Source organism: Trichechus manatus, unplaced genomic scaffold (assembly GCF_000243295.1).
Source record: "Trichechus manatus latirostris isolate Lorelei unplaced genomic scaffold, TriManLat1.0 scaffold00180, whole genome shotgun sequence".
Classification (NCBI taxonomy): Eukaryota; Metazoa; Chordata; class Mammalia; order Sirenia; family Trichechidae; genus Trichechus; species Trichechus manatus.
The window spans coordinates 566,464-578,185 of record NW_004444116.1 but is presented as its reverse complement, the minus strand read 5'-3'; the positions used below and the strand labels follow the sequence as shown (position 1 = coordinate 578,185).

The following is an 11,722-nucleotide window of genomic DNA, read 5'->3' as shown; positions in this document are numbered from 1 at the left end:
GACCCTTGGTGAAGAATGCCTATAAATACCCAGCATATAAATATGTCTTTCTCCATCCCACCCTCAATTTAAATCTCTAATGAAAACAAATTCTGAAAATCTCTCATTTAGTATGCAAGCCAATTTGATTAATGTGCTAAATCAAATAACTCAATTCAACTCTGAAACACCAAGTTACGATATCTTGGGGAAATACAAACAAAAGAACAAATCTTTTATTGACATCCTGTTATGGAGACTCAAGTTTAGGAGAGAAGGTATTGTAATGAAAGTGGGAATGATAAAATAAGAATTCTGAAAGTATTCTTCTGAATCCTCCTCCATATGTACATCCCCATTACTTGTCCCCTGGAGAAGGTGACCACCACTTGCAGAGATTGCTGTGGCACTTTGGAACCAAAAGCCAAAAAGAGGCCTCAAAACGAATGGAGATATGGCTCTTAGTTCTGAGAGGATTTTTCAGAAAAAGCCAACACATAGAAAACCACAGTCAAGCACCAAAAAGTAAATTAAGAGGACAAAGCTGAGTTAATTGGGTTAGAGGGAAAATCCTGCAGAGTCTTAATTGTGTCTTACAGGTTGCAAGGTAAAAGTTGAGCCATTTATTGAGATTTTGAAACCTAGTTTATGGTGGTCTTTCAAAGTGGAGACTTGGTTAAGACTGGGTAAGGATCATGATATAATAGTTTAGGATTGGTAGACACAGCCAGGAAAGAATTTTGAGATTGTAAACATTATCTATTGCTGTGTAGCAAACTCTCCTAAAACTTAGTGGCCTACACCAACAAGCATTTATTATCTCATAGTTTCTATGGGTCAAGAACTCAGGAGGGCTTAGCTGGTGGGATTTCTTATGAGGTTGCAAACAAATGTTGACAGGGACTGCAATTATCTGAAGGCTTACTTGGGGCTGGAGAATGCTCTTCCAAACTCACTCACTTGACTGTTGGATGGAAGCCTTAGTTTTTTACCACAGGGGCCTCTCCATAGGTGAATATCCTCTTGACATGGCAGCTGGATTTCACCAGGTCAAGTGATCTGAGAAAGCAAGGGAAAGCTACAGCATCTTGTATGTCTTAGTATGGCACTGTCACGTCCACATTATTCTAGTCACTAGAAGCATGTCACTAAATTCAACTGACACTCAAGGGGAAACAAGTACAAGGACAGGGTATTTAAGAATGTATGGACATATTTTAAAACCACCACAGGTGCTGAAAAATATTGCTGTGTAAACTGTCGTTTGGTACCTTCGAAAGAGAAATTGATGGGCTTTTCAAGAAATTACTGCAATAAACAATAAAGTTTCTGGAATAAGCAAAAAGTTATTTGCACCTTTTATCTTCCTAGGCAAGAGTCCTACGGAATAGTAAAGTTATGTGATGAAAATCCTGGAATACTAAAGTCAAGTCAATGTAGACAGTTAGCTGTGGGGTTGGTTTCAATTCTCAGATTCAATACAAAGCTCTCATAAATTATAGAGATATGTTTTCTTCAGATAAACTTAAAAAGCAATAGTTAAAAAAATAAAGTCTGGAAAAAATATTAGCTAGAAATTATTAATTATCTTACAATACGTTTTAAAATACTCACTGTTTTAATATACCTCCTGTTGGAAATTAAAGTCTACTTACTAATATTCTGGATTTTTAAAAGAAGTTTTGGATTGGCATTTTATGGAAATGATATATTAGCTTAGCTTCTACATTGAAAGAGTGGCAGAATGTAACATTTCCTTGCCGAATGTTGGATTCATTAAATATGGTTATAATATGTCGATATGTTAGACATCCTAATTAGAGGATGCACTGGGGATGTTGGTGGGAAATGAAACCAAATGATCAGCTAAAAGATAAACCTCGTTAAACGGAAGAGTATGCATATATAAAACCTAAAATGGTGAAATCCATGTGTGAGATAGAATAAAAAAGGCATTTGAGTTCACCTAAAGCACAGTAAATTATTATTTTTTTTAAATGTCTTTTTTGGAAGTGAGCCAACCTCCCAGACATGATTACTGTCTCATTTTTGTCTCCCGTTCTAGGCTTTGGACCTCAGCTTTACTGATAAACTCAGTGAAATTATCACCTGAAGGTAATTAGGTTCTAAGGACTGATTCACACTAATAGGACTCACAGGAGCCTGATGTCATAAATCAGAATACAATTTATTAACTTGGAGGGGAGTTTATAACTTTTCAAGGCTGGTATTCATAGCCACAGTTCAGGTCACCTTGATCCTGGCCATGAGGTTCCCTAGAGGTGACTCAGTAATGAGAAAGTGGCCTAGTGGCATACCATCAAAGGAAAAAAATTATGTCATAAGAGATATTTCATCTAGATTATGATAAAGTCTGATGAACTGCCTAAGGGTTTTTTGTTTTGTTTTCTTTTTTTTAAATTTATTTTTATGGTACTTTAGATGAAGGTTTATAGAACAAATGGCTTCTCATTCAACAGTAAGTACACATATTGTTTTATGACATTGGTTAACAAGCCCACGACATGTCAGCGTTCTCCCTTCTCAACTTTGGTGGACCTCTTTTATTCTTTTCTTTTTTGGGGGGGGAGGGGGAATATAAATAGCCAAAGATACACCATTTCAAAAATTTCTACATGTACAATTCAGTGACATCAATTGCATTCTTCCAGTTGTGCTGCTATTCTCACTATCCTTTTCCAAATTATTCCATAACTATTATCTTCAACTCACGGTCCCCTAGGCTTCCCATCAAACCTTTTGAGTTGCTGTTGTCAATTTGATCTCACACAGATAATTGTTTTTTTTCTTCGTACTTTAGATGAAGACTTACAGAACAAAATAGTTTCTCATTTAACAGTTAGTACACATGTTGCTCTATGACAATGGCTAACAATCTCACAAAACATCAGCACTATCTTTACTCAACCTTGGGTTCCCTATCACCAGCTTTCCTGTCCCCTTCTGCCTTCTGACCTTGTCTCTGGACTGCTGTGCCTCATTAGTCCCATTTGGTTTTATAGGGCTGTCCACTCCCCGGCTGAACGGTGAACCTTGGAAATGACTTCACCACTGAGCTAAAAGGGCGTCTGGGGGCCATACTCTCAGGGTTTCTCCAGTCTCCTTTAGACCAGTAAATCTGGTCTTTCTTTTGTGTGTTAGAATTTTATCCTACATCCTTATCCAGCTCTGTCCAGGATCCTCTGTTGTGATCCCAGTCAGAGCAGTCAGTAGTGGTAGCTGGGCATCATCTAGCTGTACTGGTCTCAGTCTGGTGGAGGCCTTGGTAGCTGTGGTCCATTAGTTCTTTGGACTGATCTTTTCTTTGTATCCTGTTCTCTTCAATCTCCCTTGCTCCTGAAGATGTGAGACCAGTGTGTTTTCTTTTTTGGATTTTATTGTGTTTTAGGTGAAAGTTTACAGCGCAAATTAGATTTTCATTCCAAACTTTTATACACAAATCATTTCATGACATTAGTTGCCATCCAAGATTATTTTTTAAAGGAGATTCTTATACGTGATTCTGTATCATGTTGCAAGAGCCCAAAAATTACAGCAAAACTATCCACTGCATCTTTCATGATTCAGAGAAATCAGAAGATATAAGAAACAATATAACATGCTTTATGCCATTGTGCCTTCTTAACTCTTATTCTGTCTAATTCTCTTCCAATTAACAGACAGTTATGAATCTCCTACTATGTATTTAGCATGAGGTGTGGCTCTCGATAAAACAGACATGGTTCCTGCCCTGGAGTGGTTTGGAGTTTGATGGAAGAGACCGGCTGGTAAAACGTACACTCTCACTTAATTTAGTACAGTGACAGAAGCACTTCCAGATACTATGGAAGCACAAAAACAAAGTACTTTTAAAGTTTATTGGACACTTTAAAATAATCATACCACCTTTTCATGTACAAAAGCTATGTTTGACATCCAGAGGTTTTTTGTTTGTTTGTTCTTGTTGTTGCTGGTTGATTAGTTTTTTGGTCATATATGTAAAAGAAAGAAGCAAAATTGCATCTACCTGGACTATAAATCTCTTCTCTGCCCACCTACTCCTTTTTTCCCTCATAGATAACACTACTTACGCTTCGAAATTCTGACCCATTGTCCCTGCTCTCTAAAATGCTCCCCAAGTCCCACACTGCACTCTTGACACTGACACTGTCCATCAGAGTCAATCACTCTTAAATCTCTACTAAATCTGTGTCAGCCATATGCTTGTCTTTATATGTTTCATAGTTTGCCATAATATGGGTTTATACTGCTGTCTCTTCAACTGAACTGCTAGTTCTTCCAAAGCAGAAGCCCTATGTGTGATTCATCTTCCTATAGAGCTGGCAGAGTATATGTGCAGTAATTTTCTTACATAATTTTATATTTTCCCCTTTTTAAATAAAACCTTTTCATCATGAAACTTTTGAAAAATGCAAGTCAGCAAAAAAGACACAAATTAAATTAGCGCCTAATCCCACACCCAGAGATAACCACTGTTAGTATTGTGATATTGTTATTAGCTAGTTATCCATATGAATCATTTGACTGTATAATCTGACTGGCTGATATGGTACCATTAAATAGTTGCTGAATGCATCTTTTGTCCACTTCAAATGTCTTAAACATCTTTCTGTATCATTAGCTATTTTCCTTTGATATGTTTTTAATGGCTGCATAATATCTTACTCTATAATAAATAATACATTTCTTTAACCTGTTAGTAGAAACCCTGGTACTCCCCTGTTAGAAGAAACTCTGGTCGTGTAGTGTTTAAGACCTATGGCTGCTAACCAGAAGGCTGGCAGTTTGAATCCACTAGGTGCTCCTTAGGAACTCTATGGGGCAGTTCTACCCTGTCCTATTGGGTTGCTATGAGTTATACTGCATGGCAATGTTTTTTTTCCCCCTTTGTTAGTGTTTTGTTTTGGTTGACCATTAAAAGATGAGTGTCTGAATCATACAGTAAAGGACACAGAACGTTCCTTATAGACGAAATAACAGAAGCAAAGGCCCTGTGGTGGGAAGGAGCATAATGCATTGAGAAACTGAAAGAAGGCTCCTGTGTTAGAGGGTTAATAAGCAGTGTTAATTGTCTCGTTTTAAGCAAGAGAACATCAGGATAAAATATGCATTTAAAAACAAGCATAATAGGCAGATGGATTTAACTGAGCAAGAGTAGATTTGGAGAGAGGAGTTAGGAGGTTCATGTCAATATCCCCGGCAAGAAATAATTGGTGGAATGAAAGAGGTCATTGTGGTAATGAAGAGAAGTGGACAGATGGCATGTAACGTATTAGGAGGTGAAACTCAGCGTAACTGACTGCTCAGATTGGAAGTAAAGAAGAGAAAATGTAGTCTAGGATGGCTCTAGGTTCTTGGCTCATTGGGGCTGGGGGTGAAACTGTGATCCAGATGGGAAGAACTCAGGAAATGTTGGAGGCCTATAAGTAAAGGAAGAGTCAGGAAGCAAAGAGGGCTCAGAAAGAGCATGAGGAAGGGCAACCTTTAGGTGGAGGGGAGGGTCATGGGTAGCTAAAGGACAGGAGAAGTCATCAGGAAAGAAGGGAACCAGGAAACTGTGGTCCCTGATGCCAAAGAGGAGACTTAAATATCTTCTTAAGAAGATACACGGCCCATGTGGGGATTTTGTCCTCCATCTTAGAATCCCAACAGCAAGCCAAAGGCAAAAGAGGAGATAGAGTTGCATCCCACTGAAACTCTAAAAGGGTACATCAATTCTGTTCTCTTTGTCTGGACTCAGTCTCGGACAGCCCTAACAGATCTCACACTGGAGATCGTCTTTACTCAACTACGCCTTGAAGGAAGGTAGAGTGTCAAACTGATTTTTTTGTCTCCCAAAGTCCACGTCCTTTGACCCCGACGTGATTTGAACACGCAACCTTCTGATCTGGAGTCAGATGCGCTACCGTTGCGCCACAAGGTCACATATAACTACGTTAGCCTTTCTAACATAGGATCTTGAATCATCTCCCATCCTCTTCCTCCAGATCTAAAATATTTATTTCTTTATCATTAACTTTGATCATTTTTCTCTCCACCGTTCACAGTTTTCCTAGTTCTTCCTTGAGAAAAACTTAAGGGATTGACCAGATTAAATATTAACCCCAAATGCTCATAGTGGCAAACACCAGGAAAAAACGTTCTATCTTTCCACTCGTGGAAATTTTTCTAATTGAGAAGCATTGGGTAGGTATTCGATTTAGAGTCTCAGTGAAACCGGAGTAAAAACGGCTACTAAGTTTGCAGTATTACTTTTCCTATAAATTCTCTAGACACCTCCCTCTTCCCTCTTCCATTTCACACTCCCAGCCTTGAGCGGTACCAGGCCTCGCGGTCTTCTACCTTTCTCCTCTCTATCGGCGCAGCGGCCTCATCTTCAACCTGGTGAATAGTTGCTTGTCCGCAAAATCTAGTGAGGTAGGTATCTGTTCCCAAAACCCTCACTTCCTCAGTCAGAATCCGTGGGCCTTTCGGTCTCTATTGTGTACCCGTGCCATTCACTTTACAACAGGAACCCCAGATAAACCGCTAACATTTACTGAGCGCTTATCGTTTACTATTAGTCCTGGGTTAATGGGCTTTTTAATTCGTATGATCTTATGTTCCTGGTAGAAAACAATTCCATATTTTGCCTGGATGGTGAAGATCTGGAAGCCCAGGTTTTGGCAATAGTAACTTGTTAGAAATGTAAAGTCTCGGCCACACCCCAGACATACTGAATTGGACACTCTGGGAATGAGGCCCAACATTGTGTGTTTTAACAAACCCCCCAGGTGATCGTGATGCATGAAAAAGTTTGAGAATCACTGCTCCGGCCTAGAGACCCTGTATTTTACTCTCTAATAAACTTCCAGTCTTCTTCCAGGTTGAAGGAAGGGAAGTTTCCAAATGAAGCTAGTGCTGAGACTTCCTGAGACAGTGAAACAATTCCATAGGGGATGGGGGTTCTGTGGTGTAAATCTGGTTGCCCCTTTGCTTTTGCCACTGTAGGTTTAAGATTCAGCTTTCTCAGGTCTGACAAATCAGCTATCACTCCTCAATAGCCTTTCCAGATTACAAAACTTTGTTATTTCCTCTCTCGACCTTTTTGTCCAATGTGAATTTGTATTTTGGAATTATCTGAGTGTGATTTCTGGAGGACGCGAAAGTAAATTGTTGTATTTAATCCACAATCAATCTTTACCTGGGAGGCAAGTCAGGTTCCCTGAATCTAAAAGCAACTGGGTTCTGTCTTTGCCTAGTTAACCCCTCTCCTGCTTCAGCTCTCAGCTCAAGCATTTCCTCCCTGAAGTGACCTTTCTCTCTAATTCTCGTAAGAAGAAAAAGCACTCTAACAATTAAAGCATTCTATCTAATCATAGCACCATATTCCAATATTTGTAGCATTACATTCCTCTCCTTGGTGGTTTTCTAGTTGTAACTTTACAGTATTTTTGATCATTAGATTAATTTTGTTTCCCCAATGTATTACTTTCATAGCGCGGGTGCGGAGGAGCCGATAATTTCCCGTCTTAACGCTTTTAGGACGCAGCGAAGGGGACCACGTGGCCGAATGGATAGGGCGTCTGACTTCGGATTAGAAGATTGACGGTTCGAGTCCTTTTGTGTTTGCTAAAAAGTTAGTGCATTTGTAGTAGAAGAATTTCACTTCGTTTTGCTCTTAGCGGCAGTTCCGCTCCGTTTTAATACTTTTCTTAGTTAAAGACGGACATGAGAAATTTACTCATTTTCACCTCAATAGTTTATCCTCTATGTATTTCCCCTCCACATCCTTTACCTTCGTTTTTGTTTCTTTTTCTATCTCAAAGTGTCTTTTTTTTTTTTTTTTTTTTATATCTTTGTCTACCCTCATTACCACCATACAGTCAGTCCATTCTCTCGGGCCGCGCTGCTCAAAATACGGTCGGTGGACCCACAGCAGCCCCTGGGAACTGCTTAGAATCACAAACTTTGGAGGTATATCCCGCAGCCCCAGGATGCCCTCGATTTTCTGAATTAGAATCTCTGGAAGTGGGGCCAAGGAATCTGGGTTTTAAGAAGCTATCCAAGTGATTCTTTTCTGCGCCAGAGTTTGAGAACCACTGGAGACCTTACAATTTGCGTAATATCACGTTCTTCCTGTCCACTGGATTAGAAAGTTCAAACTCCTCCGAGCCTTTTAGCGCCAATCAACCTGACTTCCAAGGTTTCTACCGGAAGACTCGGAGGCGCATGGGGCTTAGGAGGCAGTAACAGGAAAGAGGACCACAAGCTTGACTAGAGTAACTTCTCACACATGTAGAAAGAATGGTAGAATTAGAACAATCACTGTCTGCAACCCCCAGAGTAATAACAGGCCTAGGCAAAGAGCATTATCAATCTTAAAACCATTAGGCAAAGTATTAATGGGAAATATCAGATGTTCGTGGTGCTAAAGTTACCACCCCCACAGATTACTTGCCAACTGGAAAGGGAAAAGATAAAGAACTCTGGGAGCACCACTTTATTTTCATTATTATTGGGATATCCTGAAAGTGCCTCTTGATATGAAGTAAGGACTATATACAGTACACAGTGTCAGGCCAAAAATGTTTAATCTCAATCTAATCAGTTAATCAAAAGGATATAACCAATCCTTTAAACTTCCAGTGTACAGGAATAAGAGAAAACAATTAAAAGATAGCATGAGGAAACAATGAGACAAATCCAGAATGTAGAACATTCCACAAGACAATTGGCTTGGACTCTAAAAAATCAATGTCAAAGCAAAGCAAAAACAACAAAAAACGATGGGAGGCTGGTCTAGACTACAAAGGATTAAGGAAACAACCAAACACAATGAATGACCTTTGATTGGATCCTGGTTAGAAAAAATGGTTCTGAAAGACTTAATGTTATTTTCACTAGTTACCGTCGATTTCTATTAAGTCCTTATTAAAATAAGAAATAAGGTGGAATAGAGGATATGTGGTAACATAGAGTACATTGTAAAGAATCTATGGGCATCTGTAATTGTGGTTGAATGGTTAACACAATAGACTAGAAGTCCATTGGGGTCACCCTGCAAAGTATGAGCATTGACTTTTATGTCTTCATCTCCATCTCTGATTTCTAATTACCATATTTTATTGCAAGCAACTTTTAAAAATATTAGAGTTTATCTCGGCTATTTTACAGATTACCTAACAATGGATTTCTCATTGCCCTGGAAGGAATTATTTTGGATGACTATACAAAGTCAAGGGAATCAATAGAACCTTTTTTTGTTTGTTTGTTTCAGTTCTGAGTTTTCTTGGATTAAAAATCCTGATGACTGAGATAAGCAGTCTAAAAGAAGGGTTTCACTTAGTCACCTGGAAGGACACAGTCTTCCCACCACTTCCTTTTTCTATAAGCACAACAGATGTACTTCTTGATTTAAGATGCAATGTCACCTAAATCAAGAAGTTTGAAAATAGCTACCTGGCCAACCAACTGAAAGAGATCCATATTTGTATCCATTCCAAAGAAAATCGATCCACTAGAATGCGGAAATTATCAAGCAATATCATTAATAACATACCCAAGTAAAATTTTGCTGAAGATCATTAAAAAGTAGTTGCAGCAGTCCATCAACAGGGAACTGCCAGAAATTCAAGCCTGATTCAGAAGAGATTGTGAAACAAAGGATATCAGGCTGATGTCACATGGATCATACCTGAAAGCAGAGAATACGAAATAGATATTTACCTGTGTTTTATTTATTTATTTGAAAATGGATTTTCACCTTTATTTAATTTTCATCAAGCATTTGGGATAATATTTAAATGATTAGCCTGATGAATCACAGCACTATGCTAGAAGAAACAGATTTGATGATGCATTCTAAAATATTTATTCTCCTAACATTCTTAGCTTCCACTCAAATCCCTGTCGAAGTAAATATTTTCTGGTCTGTCTCTAGTAACCAAAATTCCTGCATCCAGCATGAGTAGATAACTCCTGAGCAGGAACCCAGACTGTGGAGAGAAGAACAATAAACATTCTTGCTAATTTCAAGAAGCCAACACATGAACAGACCAAAAGAAGCTCTGAGACCCTTTTCCACATCACATAAACAGGTGCTGCAAGTTAAGGTAATGTTCCCAGGTCACATCAGACAGAGAGGAAGAATAAATTCTCAGGACCTCGAGGGTGAATGAAGTCTTGTGGTAAAAGTACTAAGGAAGGACACGCAAGATTAGTCCAAACTGCTTAAGGGCAGCAACAGCGCTTTCTCTAAGCCAAATCTGAGTTAACGGCAGGACTCAGCCTACTAGGGCAAAGGATGGAATTTGTCCAAACTATTTTTTCAATGGGTAACATAAACTAGGCTTTGTGGGTGTGACTGATATTAATTTTTATTCTGTATTGTAGCTGAGCTCCCCAGAGTTCAGTATGAATGGGAAATGACAGAAGCAGTTGGCACAGTTGCACCGGATGGTCCATCTGAGTCCTGAGCCTGACGAAGCAGCAAATACTCTTCCCCAATCAAAGCCTGAGACTCTGATGTAATATATTGTCCAGTTGAGCACCTTTTCTTTTCAATAAACAACCCACCGTTCGAGGAAGAATTGGGTGAGAGTATTATCAATGCGTGTTTTTTGGTATCTCCAAAAGTTACCTCTGTTTTATTGACTATGCAAAGGCACAGGATGTATTATAACCAATTATGGATAACTTTAGGGAGATTGGGAATTCCAGTACACTTAATTGTACTCATGTGTAACCTGTATATAGACCAAGAGGCAGTCGTTCGAAAAAAACAAGGGAATACCACATGGTTTAAAGTCAGGAAAGGTGTGCGTCAGGGTTGTATACTTTCAACATACTTATTTAATCTGTATGCTGAGCAAATAATCCAAGAAGCTGGACTATATGAAGAAGAATACAGCATCAGGATTGGAGAGAAGCCTCATTAACAACCTGTGATATACAGATGACACAACTTTGCTTGCTGAAAGTGAAGAAGACTTGAAGCACTTACTTACGAAGATAGAAGACTATTCTCTTCAGTATGGATTACACCTCAACATAAAACAAAAATCATCACAACTGGATCGATAAGCAACATCATGATAAAAGGGGAAAAGATTGAAGTTGTCAAGGATTTCATTTTACTTGGATCCACAATAAATACCCATGGAAGCAGCAATCTAGAATCAGAAGACACATTGCATTGGGCAAATCTGCTGCAAAAGACCTCTTTCAAGTGTGAAAAAGCAAAGATGTCCTTTTAAGAACTAAGGTGAGCCTGACCCAAGCCATGGTGTTTTCAATCACCTCATATGCGTGTGAAAGCCGCACAAAATAAGGAAGACTGAAGAAGAATCGATGCCTTTGAATTCTGGTGTTGGCAAAAAATATTGAATATACTATGGACCGTCAGAAGAATAAACAAATCTGTCTTGGAAAAAGTACAGGCAGAATGCTCCTTAGAAGCCAAGATGGGGAGACTTTGTCTCACATACTCTGGATGTGCTCTAAGGAGGGACCAGTCCCTGGAGAAGACATCATGCTTGGTAGAGGGTCAGTGAGAAAGAGGAAGACCCTCAACGAGGTGAATTGACACTGTGGCTGCAACAATGGGCTGAAGCATAACAAGGACTGTGAGGATGAAGCAGGACAGGGCAGTGTTTTGTTCAGTTGTACATAGAGGTGCTGAGTCGGAACTGTCTGGACAACAGCTAACAACAAAAACAGCTACAACGTCACTTGTGAGAGT

The 11,722-nt window shown here is 39.2% G+C and overlaps 1 non-coding gene across 1 annotated transcript; it reads right to left on the bottom strand.

Moving 5' to 3' along the window:
• Positions 1-5,851: 5,851 nt before the first annotated feature.
• On the bottom strand, positions 5,852-5,923 carry TRNAW-CCA (transfer RNA tryptophan (anticodon CCA)). Its single transcript has one exon. It is a non-coding gene; the product is annotated as a tRNA-Trp (tRNA).
• Between the last annotated feature and the right edge of the window lie 5,799 nt (positions 5,924-11,722).